This window comes from Epinephelus fuscoguttatus, linkage group LG16 (genome assembly GCF_011397635.1).
Source record: "Epinephelus fuscoguttatus linkage group LG16, E.fuscoguttatus.final_Chr_v1".
Taxonomy (NCBI): domain Eukaryota; kingdom Metazoa; phylum Chordata; class Actinopteri; order Perciformes; family Serranidae; genus Epinephelus; species Epinephelus fuscoguttatus.
Window position 1 is genome coordinate 18,380,295 of NC_064767.1, and position 19,949 is coordinate 18,400,243.

Sequence of the window (19,949 nt, forward strand, 5' to 3'; positions counted from 1 at the left end):
CTACGGCAGAGGTTCCCAACTGGTGGGTCGCGGTCCAAAAGTTGGTCTTGGATCAATTCTGAATGGACCACAAGCGACTTGCAAACATGTCAAGTTTGTAAAAAACACAGTACAGTGAATTTCCGGCACAAAGCTTTTACTTTAAAGTGCCGTTCTCTGCTGTACAGTGAGTGACTAACGGACAGCTACTTGACAGAGACAGCAAACCAGCTCAATGTCATGGCCAAACAGCAAGTATGAAGCTGCATACTATGAACTGCATGGACCTTGAACAGATGACTAAGGAGAAATCTGGACCCTGTGGCTGGATCATGAAAAATGTCACTTCGCGGGGATTGTAATGAAAAAATGTATCCACTGATTTGACATCTGTTTCACAATCTAAGTCAACAGGGAAAAGTCTTTTAAGCCGCAGGGCATCACATGACAGTGTCATGACAAATTGGCCTCAAAGCCTGATGCACGTCCTGGAGGCCTGATGTAGACATGCCAATGTTGCCTCCTAAAGGCACAGAAAGTGACAGCTGTTGAAGTTTTACATTGAGTTCACACTGGATGCTGAAGCGCTGCAAAGTGCACCGTTTTTGGCATGGCACTGAGTGCTCTGGCTCGCTTGCTATCTGTAGCGGTAGTTTCGGTGTCTGGTCTTTTTTTCTGCGACAGCTCTGGCAAGAAAACACTGAAAATGTATTGTAACGATATAAAGTGAGTCAAATGTGTATCAAATGTGATATAAATGATCTCATAATGATCAATGACAGAACATGCATCTCATGCTTCCACATATTTGTCAGTTGCGATGCATCTAAACAGATACACAGAAAGAGACAAGCAGAGCTACTCACCCTCACACAGGCACACAGACACACAAAGAGAGAGACGCACACAAGCAGACAGAGACAGAGCTCTACATGTGAATTAAACAGAGTAGAGAACAGAACCACTTGCTGACCAGCACAGAGAAATGACCTTGTGGTGTGAAAGGCCAGGCGACTGCAGACAGGCGACTGTGTGACAATTAACAAATCAGGGCGCTTCCACATCCAGTGTAAACCTGACGTTAGTACTTGCACCACCTACTGGCAATAAAATGTTACGTTGTTTCGGCTGTGTTTTTTTTCTTCTTCTTCTTCTTCTTTTGAAAAGCTTCTGTTTTCTTTGTGTGGGTTTGTGTTTTTGAGGTTTCGCATGTAGCACTTGTACAAACTGAAATCATCACACCAACACACAGTGGGCATTACTACAGCTTTTGACTATAAAAACATCAAATGTTAGCTTTTGAAGATATTATAAATGAAAACCCAGGCATGACATGAAGGGTTTTTTTTTTCTTTTTTAGGTACTTCACCATCTGTAACGAACTGTAACGCAAATTCATGAGACCTTATAACTGCTGAAAATGTTAACAAAATAATATTATATCCAGCTGTTTGTTGGCTGTTGAGCTAATAATTACCTGCTCCCTTCAAAGCTGGAGCTGCCACAAATATAACTCAGGAAAGACTTTGAATGATGTGTTTTTCATATTATTGTTTCCTCTTAAAAAAAAGCATTCAGTATTGTAATGTGTGCACTGATTCATTTTAATATAGGTCACACAAGGTCAGAGACCCTTTGTATTATTTTTACATTGATGAAAGATTAAGTATTGTAAGAGTGTGGGGGTGTGCCCAAAGCTAAATATTCTATCATTTACAAAAAGAAAAACATTATTAACAGCGCCCACGTCTTTACTAAAATATTTATTAACACAGCCAGAACTTACCCAAGCTACATTGCTAATTTTCTTGTATTGTTTCTTTTTTGGCCTCTGCATCCCGACTCCCATGTTTGAGTGCTTGGATCCCCATCCTTCTCTATCGAAAAACAACCAGAGCCCATTCGTTCAGAATTAATGTGATCAGATTTTCGGCTTGGATTTCGGATTGGATTAAATCCTGAAAATTATTTTTTTTTAAAGAGAAAAAACCTGTTATCCAGTCTTGGTTATGATCTGGAGCAAACCTTTGGTATGTGTTATTCAAAACTATTCGGTAGGGTTGGGATACCTTTGATTTAAAAAAAAAAAAAAAAAAAAAAAAAAAAAACTTTTAAATTGGTCAAACATATTTCGATGTATGCGCATTTTGCACTTGGTTTTGATGGCTCTTGCAGCAGCTAGAGTTGGAGAAAAAAAAAACATAATTCACTGGGTCGACTGCCGGAGACTTTTAAAACGGAACGTTTATTTGTAATGTTACTCAGTGCATGAGTTAACAACCCGAATCCATCAACACACCTTAAATTTCAACGATAACTTTGACCATTACTTATGTCTTTATTGTTTCTCTTGGACGACATACACTTTAAGTAATGAGTGAATCTTCAAGTGTTTGAAAATATATATTCATTTTGACCGGATTATGTGAGCGGCATACTGTATATTTTAATCCTCGATTGGAGAAAAATAAAAAAGCCTAATGGAGCGGTGTTCCTTTGGGCTACAGCAACACTAAATCCCCGAGCTTGCCTTAGAGGGACTAAATGCACAAACCCACTATTTTTAAATGTCCCATGGAGAGAGACTTTCACTGCAGCCTGTTCTATTTTGTTCTGAAAATGTTGGCGTGCAGCCTTGTTCTGTGGATGATAACGAGGTACAGACTGATAAGAGAGGAAATGCATTGAGTGCTGGACAGAGCAGTGAGTGACAACAACCCCGCCCACATTTCAGAGTACTGTTTGCGGTGGAAACGCTAGGGTCTAGGTACCATGCCTGAAGGGTTACTGTTGGTTTCAAAGGTACCATACCAAAAGTATTTGGTGGAAACGGGGCTTATGGCAATAAGCGGTAACTGCAGTGTGTTTGTTGGCCGCCTACATTGTGATATGTCATCTTGTAGTTATCCGGATTTGGTAATCTTGAAAAGTTTTTTGTTTGGTCAGGGTGATCCAATCTGATGTTACTTTGAAAAACTGGCACAAAAGTATGATGGATCAGCTGATCCTGGACAGCAAAACATGGGATTTCCAAATGTGGATCATTCTGATTCAGATTAAACTTTGTGAGCAACTGGGCCCAGGAGACAGGACTTGTCATTATGACAGTCTGTTGCAAAATAAATGCTCAATCAAAATGTTTACATTATTCAATGTTGTATTATATTGTTATATAATCTAGGAGGAATATTTGTTGCCAAGAATGTGCTACCAAGATAAACCTATTTCTCATTGCATGATTATATTTCCCAAAAGTCAACTGTCGTCTATGTTTTATGAGCACTGCTCATGTGGACACTAATTAGCAATATTAATAATATAATTGACTTGCTTGGTTTTTGGCATGAGAGACATTTGAAGACAAGTCTCAACAGAGTCTGAACACGTCAGTCTGGATTCGCTATGAATGCACTATTTTTAGAGCACAATAGATAGTGACAAAGATGTTTAAACTGCTGAACAATACAGAGTCAGATGTGGCTGTGTTTCATAAGAAAAAGAAATTCTATAAAAAGGAGTGTACAGAAAGAGACTCATGTGTCAGCTTTAGGTTTCAGATAAATTTAAGTTTTATAGATTGACCAGTCTTAGCCAGGATGGAGGCATCACTGGTTTTCTTGTCTCCAGTCACATTTACTGATCTGGGGCCTCATGTACAAAGGGTGCATACGCACAAAAACGTGGCGTACGTCCTTTTCCACGGCAAAGTTCAGATGTATCAAGAGTGAAATGACCGTGGAAATGTGCGGTGCCTCACGCCAACTTCATGGCTGGCGTACGCACGTTTCTACAGCTGTTGATCCTTTGGCGACACTTAGAGGTGATGCTGGGAAACTGTTATAATAAATAAATGTGAAAACAATTAGTCCTCAGATGGATGTGCACATCACAGACACATGAACAATTAACACTGATGAACAATTAACACACCCACGTGTCTGCAACTAGATGAGTGGATATAAAAGCATGCACAAAGTGGTGCCGAAAATACCGTTAACAACAACGGCTGCTTTAGCAGTAGTAGAAGATTTGTAAATGGCGCAATACGAAGAGAGTGTGTGTTCAGAGACAGATGGCACTGGCACATGATAACAACTGGCTCATCAGCTGCTTTAGGTTCCCGACGCCAATCTTCCTGGAACTGTGCGCAGCCGGCAGCGCGACACGGCGAGGAACCATGCGCTGCCTGTTTCCATACAGGTGCTGACCACACTGGGGTTCCTAGCAACAGGGGCATTCCAGAGGGAGTTGGCCGACCGATCAGGACTGTGCCAGTCGACCCTGAGCCCAACCATGCCAGCTATGTGGGACGGAATTATCCGCATGTCAGCCAGGTATATCAAATTCCCATACAATGCAGCTGAACAGGGCAACATTAAAGCGCAATTTGCAGCGACGGACGGTTTTCCTGACGTTATCGGCGCTATTGACTGCACACACATGGCTACAGTATAAAAGCACCATCACAGGATGAATTTATTTATGTCAACAGGAAGCATTTTCATTCGATTAACTACAGATCATATGTGATGCAAATGCGATTCACCAACATTGTGGCGAGGTGGCGTGGTTCAACGCATGACTCATACATGATGAGTAACAGCATGGTTGGGAACAGACTACTAGCTGGCACTGTGCGCGATGGGTGGCTTCTTGGTGAGTAAATAATTTATTTGTTTAATTGTCCTAATATTAATCCCCCTGATACGCACTGAGCATGTGCGCCCCCAAATAGTATCCTGTCTTCACAGCATCAGTACTAGTCAGTGGTTAAAGTTAGTGACTTGTTGTTTTTGCTGGTTACACTACAGCTTCAGAGCTTTCTAACATGCCCCTGATTGTCTCTGTGTGTAAAGTACTCATGTCAATAAACCTGTGCGTAAAGTGTGATATTTCTTAATCAGCCTCACCTTTTCCCCGGTGCACTTCTGCATTCATTTACAACAACAGTGTGTGATCCGTGTAAGTGGTGTATAAGATTAACAAATGGAAACTGTAAATCCAGTTCACATGATTATTTGTCTGCTTTCAATTGACCCCAGGCGACTCTCTGTTCAAACGGGGTGAGCTCCTCCTCTCCTGTCCCCCCGCCTGTTTTGGCCACACTTTGGCGGTGGGCAGCCCTCCTCCGCTTCATGTCCACCTTAATGTTGGACCACTTCTTTTTTAATTCTACGTGTGTACACTTTTCTGTCCCCATAGCATTGACAGCCTCACACACACTCTCCCACTCAGTCCTCTTGCGTTTAGTATTGATGCCAGAGGACAGCATGCCAAAAAGTACATTTCTGCGCGCCTCCACTTCAGTGAGTAGTGTCTCCAATTCGCATTCTGTGAATTTTTTCTTTTTTCCTGTCTTACTCATTCTTTTGTTTTAGTTTTCTGATGGTGCAGAGAGGGGAATCTCAGGTGCAGGGTTCATTTAAATATGATTTGCATATTTAAATGGGGGCGTGGACACGGAGGGGCTGCGTACTCCAACATGTGCGCTCAATTCCACGTTGATTGGGATGTACAAAGGAAATGTGCTTGGATTCATGTGTACGCACAGATTCATACATCTGGATATTTTTGTGCGTACAACGTTTTCTGGATTTAAGCGTACGCCATATTTCAGTAGGAAATCCACGCCAAGTCTTTGTACATGAGGCCCCAGGTGAGCAGGTCCTAGGGCTGCTTCTATAACTGCAAAACTGCAGCATCATGCAAATAAAAAGCCAACTGCAGGAGACAACAAGCAACTGCCATGACCAATGCTATGGTCATTTTTATTCTTCTTGTTTCTAGCAGCATGACAAGGCAATGAGCATCTATTCTGTGCCGACCAATTCACATTTACTTTTTTTTTTTTACTGGTCACCACTTTGGATAAAATCCTGCAACCGCTCATCCTCGTCACATTTTACCCAGCTGTCCAATGGCAGTGGAGGACCTACCACAAAGATAACCATCACCATTATATTGCTGAACAACAGCAATGGAGGGAAAAGGAAAATTGAACCCACAAAGACTGGTGGGTCTGTCCGCTCTCCCGATGTGCTTCAGCCTTCTCTTCATCCAGAGCAAGTACCCAACATAATGATGACATTTTTACTTCTGTGGATATTCTGACACATAGCAACCAGAGTATCTCAGCTGAAAAAAAAAAAAATAAATAAAAATAAATAAATAAAATGCCAGGCCCCATATTGCGCCCTGTTGCACCTCTTTATTCTGCATTTAACTATTCAACTTATTTTAAAACTGTCATATTTGTCATTTAAAAAGCAACAATATACCTGATTATAGTCTAACAATAAAGTTTATTAATACAGAACTAAAATCTGAATAAATAAGTCATTTGCAAAGACAATAAAAATGGTTGTAATGCTATATATTGGGCTGTTGAGCCACCTTTAATCACAGCAGGGGACACCCCTCACTGCGACAACCCTACTTTAAACCCAGAACATCAGAATGTGTTGATTTCAGAATGACCAGAGCAAAATCCAGCACAGAGGCTTCTGCACATAACCCAAGTATTCACATCAATTTCAGTATGCAGCACAGGTGTCAAAGACTGCACAGGATTCACACCACATGGGATCCCAGTGGATATGATGAAAGGGTCTTTGTGACATTTACTTACATGTATTTCACTGTCATTCCCACATATCTGTGAAGTCTCTTCGCGATCCGTCCCTGCACCCCTCCCTCTTGACCTTTACAAGCTTAACTCTCTGTGATGATATTAAAAATTATTTACCATAGCTATGCTGATGATATGCAACTTCTTATTTCGCTGCCTCCTGAACATCTTAAACTCCCAAACCAACTCTTTGGTTTAAACTTCTTAAAGCTGAATATGGAGGCTTTGTCATGAGGCGGGCTGGACCCTAGCAGTTCCCTGTTTTGGGGCCTTGGGCTTATTCAGAGAGCTGCTGGTCACGTTTAACCATGACAAAAGAACCGTGCATTGGCTACCCATTGCTTTTAGAACACAATTTGATCCTCCTCATGTTGGTATAAAAACAGCTCTTAATTGCTCCACAGTATATGTATATCAGCTGTGCTCTCAGATCTCTCAGGTCACTAACTCCATTGAGAGTGCATTTAGCATTTATACGACCAAACAATGGAACAGCATGTCCTGTACTGAGTGTACAGTCGACTGGCAATAACATGTTAACATGAAAGCAATCTAATGACCAGCTTTGTTGTTACAAATCCACAATTTATATCCCACTAAATGTATAAATCTCAATTAAAGACATGTAAATGCACCAAATGATGCCTGCTACAGATTCAGTATGTATTGTGTGTGCTGTTTTATGTGATTCAAGAACATCATCAGAATACATCTTGTTGATGCACTGCTCTGACCTTAAATGAATGCTCTGTATGCGGATCAGGTCTTTTCTAAGCCGTACTGTCTGGGGCAAAGTTCTCAACAGTCAAATTAAAAGACAGCATGATGATCAGATATGATTGTGGTTTATATCTCAGTAACAAATACAAATAAAGGTTAGAAAAAGGATTTACTCGCAGGCTAAACAGTTGGAGAGCTGGAAAAAGCAGCATGATTGAAACTACTTGTTTATCATGCATGATGTTGCTGAATGCATAAATAAAGCACCAACTACTTTTTAACTCTTTAACTGCAGTGCTACATTTGTTTTTATTTACTTATCAGAATAAGTTGCACATGTGTTTTGACATATGAGATCAAATGTTGTGAATACAGTTTACATTTTTACGTGGCTTTAATTAGAGGTTCAGTGTTTGGAATTTAGTGGCATCTAGCAGTGAGGTTGCAGAACTGAAATGTCTCCCATGTGCTATGCATGTAGGCCAGAGGAAGGCAACCTGTAGCTCAGGAGCCACATGCAACTCTAGCCCTTCTCCAGTGGCTTCCTGTGGCTTTGACAAAACACTATATGGAAATGAGTGAGACTTATTATTTAACATTTTCATTTCCAGTTATCATTGTTTTAGCCTTAAAGCGATTCTCACATTTTATATCTGTATAAATGTGAAGCCTATATGCTGGGAAAAAAGAAAATGTTTTGACATCTCGTCAGCTGTGTGCATCATATGTCTACGGCTTGGTGCCTTTTCCTAAAATTTGCCGGATTGCAATAGTGATGGCTTGTCTTGAGTGTAGGTAGTGAGGCTAGCTATTAGCCCGTTTTACACTGCTAGATTTTCCACGAATGTTGGGCCGTTTTGCCGGCAAGCTGTGAGTGTTTAGACACACAGAGCCGGATTGGCGAGTTGATCCGAGGTGCCCAATTTTCCGCCTCGTAGGGTAGACATATTGGCGGAACCCTTTTAATTTAAACAGACCAGGGCGGCTTTCCGCAATGGGAGGGGTTGTTGAAGACTTGTGGGAGGAGCTGTTGATGACGCCGCACGTGTGAGCCACTGGCGGTGGATAAACAGGAAACAGCTGATAGCAGGAATTAGCGAGCAGCTAGTAGCAAGAAGGAAACGCAAACCTGACAGACACTGTAAAGATGAGCAACTGGGGAGACAAGGCATTGCGCGCCCTCCTTATCCTCGCAAATGAAGAGGCCATTAACTGGCAGATGACAGGAACAGTGTAGAACGGGCCGACTTGTGAGATAAATGCTGAAAGAAGACTGAGAGGGCTTTCCTGCAAATTTGCACAATTCCTGTTTAAAAAGGGCTATTGATTCCAAATCCAAAAACGGAAACTTTTCAGAAGAAAATAGAGAATTTCATAATGAGTGGACAGATTTGTTGCTTTCACCACTAATGCTGCAAAGTATACGTACCAAATAATCATAAATAGCCCACTGCAGAGTAGCTACTTTGTTGTAAAACATATTAATGAATGCTCATCTAGACCTATCAGGAATGTTTATAGGCTAAATCAGATTAAATAGATTGTGTTGCCATCATTATAAGGCACAAATATGTATTGCAGGTCCAGACAGGTTGTTTTTTTTTTTTTTTTTTAAATCTTTGACCAAAAATGGCTCTTGGGTTAGTGAAGGTTGCGGGCCCTGGTGTAGCTAAACTCTAGTGACAGACATGAAAATGTTAATGGCCCTATCTAGAGTGGCTAACTCTAAGAAGGAGGACCTGCTTCCTATGTACATATAAACGGCTCATTCTGAGGTATAAAAGAAACAAAAAACAAAACACCAATTCTTATTTTAGGTGATTACATGCTACAGAAAACACAGCTATGTACATAACCTTCCATTTTTGATATATCCACCTAAATCCAACACACTGGACCTTTGAAATGTTATAAACATATGAAAAAAGGCATGTTTATTAGCCACTGGTGCACTGTATGCACTGGTGCACTTTATGCATTTGAATAAGTTAAATATAGTAATTATTTAATTGTCTTCTTCTTCTTTCGTACACATTTGTCTCACTGTTTCTCCTGTTCATTCAAATTAAGCTGCTGAGTCTATGTGGAGAGGTTACATAAGCCATCAAAAGGCCAACAAATTTACCTTCAAGGCTACAAGAGTGTGATTATTTTCAGCCAACTGTACCCGCCGTGTGGTGAGAAAACAAAAATATGCAACAGCTTTAGGTTATCATTGACTTAAAGCCTAATCAGTGAAATGTCGCCCTGGAATCAAATACCGTGTTTCCACAACCTGTGATTGCCTCACAGCTCCGTGGCATTGTGTGCATCTTACTATTTTTAGGCTTGAAACAGATATTCAAGGAGAGCTGTGTATGTGTGCGCCTGTGTGACTGAGTGTGTGTTCGAGAGGGAGAGTGAGAGAGAGCATAAGAATCTGGAGGGGGGGGCTGGGGGGGGGGGGAGGGGGGGGGGTGGATCTTATGTGCTTCAGGATTCATTCCTCTGAGACTAACATCCTTCACAGGCCTTATAGCAGGTTGCCTTGGGTCTTGATGTCTGTTTGTGTGATTTGCCAACAGTGTAACCTAGATGTTTGGATTGTTGGAAATTCTGAATGTAAAACCTGATAGATTTCAGCCGCAGCACCATTACCCTGATGGTGCTTCTCCTGGCGAGGCTGTCTGAGTGCACAACTCCAGAATCAGTGCTGGGCTTGTCAGCTGAAGCAATCATTGAGTGTATCCTTGAGTTTACAAGCATCCAAAGTTTCAATATGAATGACCTGTCCAAACTAAGAGTACCAGATGTAGCAGCGTGCAGTGTTGTCTGCCACAGTATCTTATTGCAACTGAACGGGTGACTACACATGATTGCTTTAATCTGAAGCTGCTCAATGTTTTATATTAACAATAAATCAAATGTGATATGAAAGGTGTTGCTCTTAGTGACAAACCCACAGAGAATTATCACCCAATCCTGCACTTCCTGTCAGCTTTAAAGTATTTTTGAGTTATTTGTTTTGGTTTTACAGCCACAAGATGTTTTGATTCACTTTCATTGCTCTCACCACTATTGCTTTTAGCAAAATGCTCTAAAACTCACCTTGAACTACCTGCCTGGCACCAAATGGCACAAAAGCAAAGTTAGCAACTTACCGGTGAAGCATTTAGCAGCTAAAGAGCCCCATAATTTCCTTGGTTGGTGAAGACTAAAACAGAGCAAAGAGGAAGGTAGATATTGGATTCATAAAATTTTTAATGTTGTCCCAAATAAGCAACAGATTGCTGACACAACTGTCATACCCACTTCACAGGGTGAAAATAAAGCACTGTATTTCAATTTGTGTTTGCAGCTCATTACGCTGCCCCCAAGTGGCCAAAAAATCAATTAAGGAAGCTTTAAAAATAGGTCAAAAAGGAATATTTTTTAACATGTTAATTAAAATTACTATGAGCCTTTACCATTTCATTTCAAAGATATCAAAATGTGTTTTGATGTTGTTTTGAACAATCCTAGCAAGATTTAGGGCCTTTTCACATCTACCATTTGACTTTTGGACTTTTCAGTTTGATCCAAACCAAAATTGCAGGTGTAAAACCTCCCCTGACCATGGTCTGGATCAAACAGCAAAACCATGGTCAGACAAAAAGAGGTGGTCTCGGTGCAGATTACACTGGACCATGGTTGGGTTTGTTTCTGGAGTGAAAACGGTTGGATGGTTTGAGCTTTCAGACCAATTATAGTTCAGTCAGAACACTTAATTTCCCTTTGCAGTATTATATTTGGCAGTATGGCTGTGTTCTGGGACCTTTCTGCCCTTCCTCAGGCCTTTGTGGAAAGTCTAAGGTGGAGAGAGCACACATCTCCACCCTTAACATGTGCCTACATGGAAAGTCTGAGGCAGGGAACGCACACCTCTCTGCCCTTCCATGTGCATACATCGAAAGCCTAAGGCTGGGAAGCACACATCTCTGCCCTTCCGCATGCATATGAAGAAAGCTTGAGGCAGAGAGAGCAAACCTCCCTGCCCTTCCATGTGCCTACATGGAAAGCCTAAGGCAGGGGGAGCAGCAGCAAAGACCCCCGGGAACAGAACAGAGCAGCATCAATGACAAACAAAAATGACATTGATAAGTCAGACACAGCATGAAAAGGAGGAGCTGGGGTGGAGGCGGGTTGCAAAGCGGCTTGCAGAGGAAGCAGCAATAGTAGGAAGGTCTGAGCAGTTTAAATAGGGCGCCCTGATTGAGATTCGCCAATTGGTTGCATAGAAAGGAATCATGTCATCTATCAGCTGACTCCCTTCATCAATCAGCTGCTCCATCAGTTGATTGGGTTGTTTGAGATCAGCTGATGTAGCTGGAATGTGAGCTGAGCTTAACATCCAGTCCTGCCTGAACTAACGCTATGCTCAATAAAGTTTTGGCAGGCAAGAGTGACGGTGACTGTGCTCAGAGCAGCCCATCTACAAACCAATCGCTGTCAAGTATAGTCAGATGCAGCTCATATAAGTGAGTACTGCAGCACACAGGTATGTCATGTAAAGTTTAATGTGCTTGCATAACTGTCATGTGATTTTCAGGATGAAAAGGCTGTTAAATTTCTAGACTTCAAAATCTTTCTTTAACAAGCAATATTCAGAGATATTGAAGAAAGACACACTGACTTTGGTACAGCACTAAACCTCACCTCCAAACCCAAAGATTTCACATGGATCATTGTTGTTTTAAATATGTTTAATTGTTTGTTCTTTCACGTTCTAATAATCCAACAACCATGGAGTGCATATAGAAGCGAGGTCACAGAGGGTCCATGCAATCATCCTGCATGGTAAAGATAGAGAACATACAGCATATCCTGCCACACAAGCCACGGATAAATACTCTTGCTGAAGTGTGAAATTAAAACATGGCCACAATGTTATCTTTCCGCACCTACAAATGGCGCAGCCTATGGTGAGTCAAGCCATTATCATCGTATGATAATTCACATCCTTCCTCTCTATTTGCTTTCTGTACAGCAGTATTTATTTGAAGCCGAGGCAAATATTAATTCATGCTAATAGAATTTCAATCGGCAAACATATGGACACTAGCAAACTTCCTCACAAATTATAGATGAAAGTAATCTGCATATCTGCTTCTCTCAAACACCCCCCCCCTTTTCAAAACTTGAGCTGTCAGTGGTTCCTTGAGTAAAAATGAAAAATGATAAATTCCGTCCAAGGGCAGCTGCTAAAAGGGGAAGACGCTTAATGTGAACTTACTAGTGCACTGGTTTGATCCTGCTCATTAGATGGACTTTAACTGGAGGGCGAGTAAACAACAAACAGCTTTCAGTCTCCATCTAATTATTGAGTTAAAGGGCAGAAGGCCCAAATATCAACAGCGTGGTAACCGCTCAAATTTAGCTTGTGCAGCTGGTGTATTTGGCAACTTAGTACTGTAGTTCAACACTATTTTAAACATGGGCAATTCAATAAAGAGCAAACACTATTACGCAGCCCCTTATACTCACATACACATCTGCTGAGAGCTTACATATGTGCACATCTGGGAGCTAACCAGCACACTGTTGACCACTGCCATTCTCAAACACACTTAGGTAATCATTTTTGAATCAAGGAACCTAATTTTAAGTCTCCTATTGTCTTAGAAAGACCAGTAAGTTCAATAAAAAGTCCATCATTCCCAAACACACTTGTCTAACACTTGGAGCTTTCTTCTCTCTGCAAGACACCATTGCCCAGTCAGCAGTAGTTACTGCAGTCCACATTCACAGACTTAACAAGAGGGTAAAAGCACAGGAGGAACAAATTGCCCTTCAGGATTCTACTTCTTCTACTGTAGATTATCCGACTGTGTTCCCTACTACAGTTGAGGTCTGTCTGTTAGAAGAAGAATAGGATCCAACATATTTGTAATAAAACTACTTCATAGACCTTAAGAAGAACAAAACAGCTCTTATCTGAGACAAGGGGAGCAGCGTGGACAGAAGTAGTCATTGTGTTTGAGAGTGACAAGAAGACAGAGATAAAGAAGAAGAGAACAGAGAAAGGACAGCACAGAACAAATCTGCAGTGCGTCCATATGCATGGTTTTTCATATTCAAATCAAGTTCCATTTCCATTAATTTTGAGACTATTGGTGTTGCTACACTGAGATAGCTTATATGAAATCATCTTCCTTCTTCATGCCTCAGTGGGAACTTGAACACAGATTTCTGCTACAGCTGCCAGCCACGACGCTTAGTCAAGCTGTACCAAGAGCTAATGCAGCTACAAGCTTTTGGCTATAAATTTACAACACCTCAAGACCAAGCTGATGAAATGTTGCTTTTTCTCCATCTGGAGGTCATAGCAGCCCATGGGTCCTTCCAAAATGAAAAAAAAAAGTCCTATCAATCAGAAAATGTCCTCTGAATCTGACTGTTTCGACAGATTTACTGTCAATTTAATATACATGTTAACTGGATAATTACTTTATCTAATTACATAATGTAATGACTATTCCATTATCTAGTCTACACTATTAAAATTGTACATAAAAACTCTGTAATTAATGGTCATTGACTGTCAAAATATGACCAAAACATGTATATAAATACCGTAAAATTTAAATTCATAGCCCAGGCTTTAACTATAGACACAAGACAAGCCTTTAATTCATTTTGCACCAAGGTCTTGCTTAGCAAAGATGGGAAACAGTATCAACATTTTTATAAGTAGTATGAATATTACTACATTAGGCTATCGAATAACATACCATTTACGAATCATTCATTTGATGTAGCTCCAAAGGACAGCGCATTATGCATAGAAAGACAGAGTAAGAGACCCGAATCAAAATACCATTAGGCTAACTCAGCAAAGATGAAAGCCTAAAAAAAGTTTATGGGAGCAAAAGGAACGTAGTGAGAAAGGGATGAAAACTAAACAGAGAGAGGTTGGGAAATTTTATCTTGTAGCCAGCAAGGTGATAAAAATAGGTAAACCCAACAACACGGCGCAGGAAGAAGAGAAAATATTGTTTATGTCAGTTTAAGTGCAGGCTTTCTTTGAGGAACAAAGTTAGCAGACAGTGAGCGATGGACTTCACATGACAATATTTAAAACTTAGATTAATTTAATGTAAAAAGGTTTTGATTCTTTTGATTGGTGGACTCTTACAGACTAAAGCCCAGTTCAGCCCGATGATTTGTGACAAAACAAAACCGTTTAAGAGAAGAGTTGCAGCGGTGTGAACTGGCTCAGTGAGCTTGACTCAAGCCAGCTGATGGTGTCACCTGCAGCTCAGCCGGTCAAATCGGCGACAGCTGGTTTTAGAACGTAAAGCATGTCACCCGTTTCACCAGCCAATCGGCTTGCAGTGAAGTCCGCTGGACAAGTCAAAATGACCACAATCTACGTGTTTGCCTGCTGCTGCAGATGTCGTGTCAGAGGGTGGGTCGCTGCTGCTGCTCGCTGAATGTGGTTACGCCCCCTGGCACATTCATTCTCATTGACTAACTAATTGGCGCTACTGTCTCATATCATTGTGGCGTATTTATTTTGAATACAGTCCATCTGATGGTCATTTTATGTTCTTCACAGTTTCATCACTACTACAAATGCAACTGTAGCCAGTATCTCACTATCACTAACCTCATTCATATTTTAAAAAGCTACAAATTACATTTAGCCACAAAATAAGCCTGAAAAGCTGGAAATCAGAATGGAAGCACAGAGAGTTGTTGCATAGTGATGATACACCATCTCACCTAGTTGCATTGGTGTGAACCAGCAGGTTGAGGAATGACACATTGCAAATAGTTGCCTGTTTCAACTCGTGTCATTGCAACCTTTGTTTGAACTGGACTTTAAGAAATATAAATAATCAATGAATGGACACATTCAGACCTTGACTGCTTTGACTGAGGTGAGGAGTAAGCACTTTTTTTCCGTCTCATGTTTACCATGCTGGTAAATCCGAATGAATTACAGTTAGTTGCTTATATCTGGATTGTGCCGAATCTAACCAAGCTACTGATGTGTAGCATCTCCATTTTGACGGTTTAAACATATGAAGCTCAGCGTAAGTTCAATCAGGAAGACCTTTCTCATGCTCACCCTTTCACATTTTCTCCATCCCATTCTCACTACTCCCTCTAATCAGCTGTCTATGGGTGTTCACTCCTCTAGTTATCCAATCACACTTTGCCACGATCTCTCAGCCAATCAGGATGCCACTGCAAAATTTTAAATCTGCTCTCTCTTCTGCTGCTGTCAGCCATCATTTTAGGCAGAATCTTCGCACCCTCCTCCACCCCGGTCACCTCCAGCCATCGTATCCAGAGTCCAGGACAAGCTCTCATAGACTCATTCCTCTACTCATCCAGATCATCGGCACCTCTCCATCTTCCTCTCATCTCATCTTCACCATCTCTACCACCACTAGTGTCTAGACCCCAGGGGGTTTCCCTATTCGACTATGGATTCATCACCCTCCTTAAATCAAACCATCTGTACGGGCTTTCCACATTCTTATTCATTCGTTCACGTTAATAAATATTCTTTTACCATAAAAATGTGTCTCTCCTGAATTATATTTGAGAAGTGAAGCCACCTAGAACCAACTCAGTTCATGCTGGTCACTGAGGAAAAGAGACTTTGCATTTAACTGGGGCTCGGCTTTTAAATTACGTTTTACAGTATGTCAATATGCCACATTACCATAAAACCTGCTGGCTAGGTGTTTACAGGGTCGGAAAAGAATACAGTACTACTGACTAATCCTTGAAATAAAAGTAGAATTCAATCAACTCATATGTCAAAGCATGAACTGATTTCCTCGAAAAGCCCTTTGAGTTGTAAATGAACAGTGAGTTTAACGGGAAGTGGCAGCGAATGTCGAAGGTATAATACCTAAAAAGTGAGAGACAATAATCAGTGCTGAGCCGAGAGTGCAATCTAACTGCACTGCAGCCACTTGTAAACTTTTTCACTTCAGTGTGTCAAACTTCCATGGCACTCTTTTAAAACTTACTCTTATTTGTTCGACTGTTCAGATGAATTTCTTTGTTACTCCCTCGCGCTTGCTCTTTTCTGCTTATTTCTTTTCTGTCTTTCCCGTGCAAAAACAGAAAGACTATGGCCTTGATCACTTCTACCTGACACAGAGCACAGGCAGCCATTAGTGCTCGCTGCTTTTTTGGTGCGTGACTCCTCTCTGTTACTTCTTTATTTCCCAAAGCAATGGAGGATCTGTCTCTCTCACCGGCCCTGGACAGAATACTGCAGAGCATTGCAATTTCACGCACTCACGACAGATAAATCTTTCTGCTTGGCTGGCCATGAATCTTCTAGGGCTGAGTGGCCACACAGAGTGGCACTGTTGTACCTGACGCCAGAGAGAGCTGCACCCTTTGAAAGTTGGGATGCACCTGCATTGCTTGGATATCCTTCTTTATTTTTATGCCATCTGGGGCTCAATTAGTGAAAATTAAAAAGGGCCATGGAGGTTTTGAACAAGTCAGGTGTGATTTCCTTAGATATGCGTTTAATTGCCATGCTACTCTTGGTTAAAGTAAACAAAAACAAACAGAGCAAATGAGGTTGGGCTTGTGCAAAGGTGCATGTCATGGAATACAAACTAAACTACTATTAAAAAACACAATTTGTGATATTATATTTTTGCATTTCTTGGATCCACTTCATCTTCATGCAACGCTCACACATACACGCTTTCAGCCTTTCCTGTGAGGACATATCGATAACCTTCAACAAATGAACCTATAGTTTCTTTCTGAGCAGGCTTTCCACCCTCGTCCATACCCCTCAATCATCAGATGCTATCCCACTGAGCAGGCCATGACAATGGGCTGCCTATGGAGCAGGACACAGGCAGAATATCAATGGAGTCTGGCTGGCCTGAGCCACGCTACTCTTCATCTCTCATTTCCCAAATGTGAGCCACCGGGAAAAAAAAAACTGGCCCAAACCTAGACTGATGAAGACATCCTGTAGCAGTGCTTTTTGAGTATTCCCTGCACATTTCTAGGGCACTGCACAAACGTACAGCTGTTGTTGCAACTGTGGTACATATAGAATAAAATAACATCATAGAGGACAAAAGAGAGGGGAGTATTTCAGACACACGTGGTTTATCATAATGCACATACTACAATATCAATACATTTCATCTCACTGATTGAATCATGCTGGATGAATTCCCAACAGTCTGTAGTAACCTACAATCACAGAAATAGAGCCAGATTAAAATGTGTGTCAGGTGCGGGCAGTAAGTGTGCGCTATAGTCCTAAAGGAGAGCTAGAAACTTGAACTCGACTAAATGTGGTCGTGGTCCGAGTCAAACTGCACTGAACTGAATGTTGCATGGGGGCTTTCTTTATTCATGTTCCTCAGTACCACACTAAACAAGTCACAGTTACTTTTGTGCTAATACATTTGGTCTGTGGTTGCTGGCTATTGTACCGTACAGATCGATAGACTGAAGTTCAAGGCATGAGACAATGCATTATAATGCTGTGCAATAAAATGAGCTTACTGTGCCCTCAGCTCGGTCAGAGTCACGTGCACCTCAGTCCATTATCTCAAGTCAATTTTGAAGTATTTTCTAAGGATTGATTGCAGTTTTAGTGAAGTACAAATTGATCTAGGGACAGTCTGCTATAAATGAGCATTATGAGATGCTCATTTTCTTAACAGGATAAATGTCATGCCCTTCAGTGTTTCATTAATCTATGTAGATCCCAAAAGTAAGAATCTGAATCTGAAGCAACCCCACGTTATACATCTTATGACAAGAAATATGTCTCCCTTGGCTTCTGGCGTGGGGAAGAGCTAAAAATGATGGCACTGTCCTAGACGATCCAAATCACATGTGTTCCTTAAATAGTGGCACTCAGAGGGAAGGAAGCACACACTGGAATCATTACTGATAACCCGATCAAGAGTAGGTCGAGGCATATTTTAGCAGCTTTGACCCTGTTACCAAACATGCAGTAAGGCACAGTAAAACACGATCCGCTCAAGTATTGATCGGCTCTGAATTGGCGCATATTCTGCAAACTGCATTAGTCTTCATGCGTATGGAGCGTTCAGAGCGCCTGAGTAGGCTGACGTGTTAAGCGTGTGAAACACCGTGCATGGTCCCTGGATAAAGCTGTGCAACGCGCAACGTGAGGGATAACCCTCTACCGACACTATACCTGTCAAATATATGTAGATTTCGATTATTATTCCAAAGGACTGCGTTGGCACCTGCGCGTAACAGGCTCTGTTACAGGATGTCATTTTCCAGATACACACTGCTGTGTGCTCAGAGTAGATTTAGATGTCTGACTCAACTTCACACAATGTAATTAATCTCAACAGCTGAAAATAAAACAGAAATACCAAAAAAAAAAAATCCTTACCTTACGGACGCACCCGCTGTATTCCAAGTGCACCAGAGGTCATTGCGCAAATATTCAGAGGACAAGATGTAGGAGTGATGAGAAGTAGGTTAGACTGCACAATACCTAATCCAGTTCTTAGTGTCCTTCAGACGTCGTCAAACCTCTAATCTTCAAAGCGAGATGGGTCGGAGCCTCCCGGGCGCTCAGAGACTTCGTTTATAATCTCACCACTGTCAGTTCATGCGTGTGGCTCACTTTCCCCTGCGCAGCCGGTCAGACAAAGTTGTCCGCGTTTATTTCACTAATGCAGGCGGCCCTGCGTTAAAAACGTCCACGTTTTCCAAATGAAAAAAGTGGGAGAGGTCGGCTCGGTCTTCAGCGATGAGGCTTGTCTACCATTCCTGACAGGTGGCAAGTCCAACCACCCGCTGAAAAGATTCACACATCATCTAGCGGGATGTGGAGACGGCCGAAGCCATAAAGCCATCCTCCGGGCAGATTAACCCATGAGTTGTGTTGATGGGGTTTTTTTCACCTCGCTTCCCCCTTTTCTTGCGCTCTGGCGCCACCCAAAGTTGTCCTGGAGAGTTTGATCCACACGCAGGATTCCCAAATGTCTTCATGTCCAGCCCCTTGTAACCAGATTTAGGCCAGTTGATGCGATTGTGATTTGAGACACACCTTCTGAGATTACTTTTGTTGGGTTATATCATGTGGTGCAGAAATTTGATTTTGTTTTCATATTGTTATTCTACTCGGAGCATCAAATGAATTAAACATCAGTGAGATGGAACTAATCCAAATCTCTCTGGAGCCTCACTGAATGCCCTCAATATACAGCTGGATGATGTTGTGAACGCATGGGCCAAATAATAAAACACCTCAGTGTGTGTGTTGTGGCAACAACCAGTTCTTAATGTTGCTTTTCCTGTTGTCTTACTGTCATCTCGGAGCCTGCTCTCCCTCCAAGCACCGCAGTCGTCAGTATTTCCGTCCTTTAGCCGTCACGTGACACGCACACTCACCTGTGACCAATTCCCTAATCAGCTCTCCAGCATTTACGCACTCTCCCTCATTTCCTAGCCGGGTCCTCATAGTTTCTTCTTAACTGAGCTTGTTTTGGTTAACCAACTCAGTAAACTTTGTTTTAATTTAATCTACCTGCCTCCAAGTCCTGCATTCACCCCACTCTTCTGTGTTTGGGCTCCTGGAGACCTCCAGGCTAAGTTAAAACAGTTT

The 19,949-nt window shown here is 41.6% G+C and overlaps 1 protein-coding gene across 1 annotated transcript in view; it reads right to left on the bottom strand.

The window, feature by feature from the left end:
- LOC125903130 (protocadherin-15-like) overlaps positions 1 to 19,180 on the bottom strand; it is a 324,152-nt gene extending 304,972 nt beyond the window's left edge. The window contains exon 1 of the mRNA XM_049599840.1: positions 18,729 to 19,180. The gene's annotated coding sequence lies outside the window, so the exon portion shown is untranslated. The remainder of the gene's footprint in view (positions 1 to 18,728) is intronic.
- Positions 19,181 to 19,949: the final 769 nt, after the last annotated feature.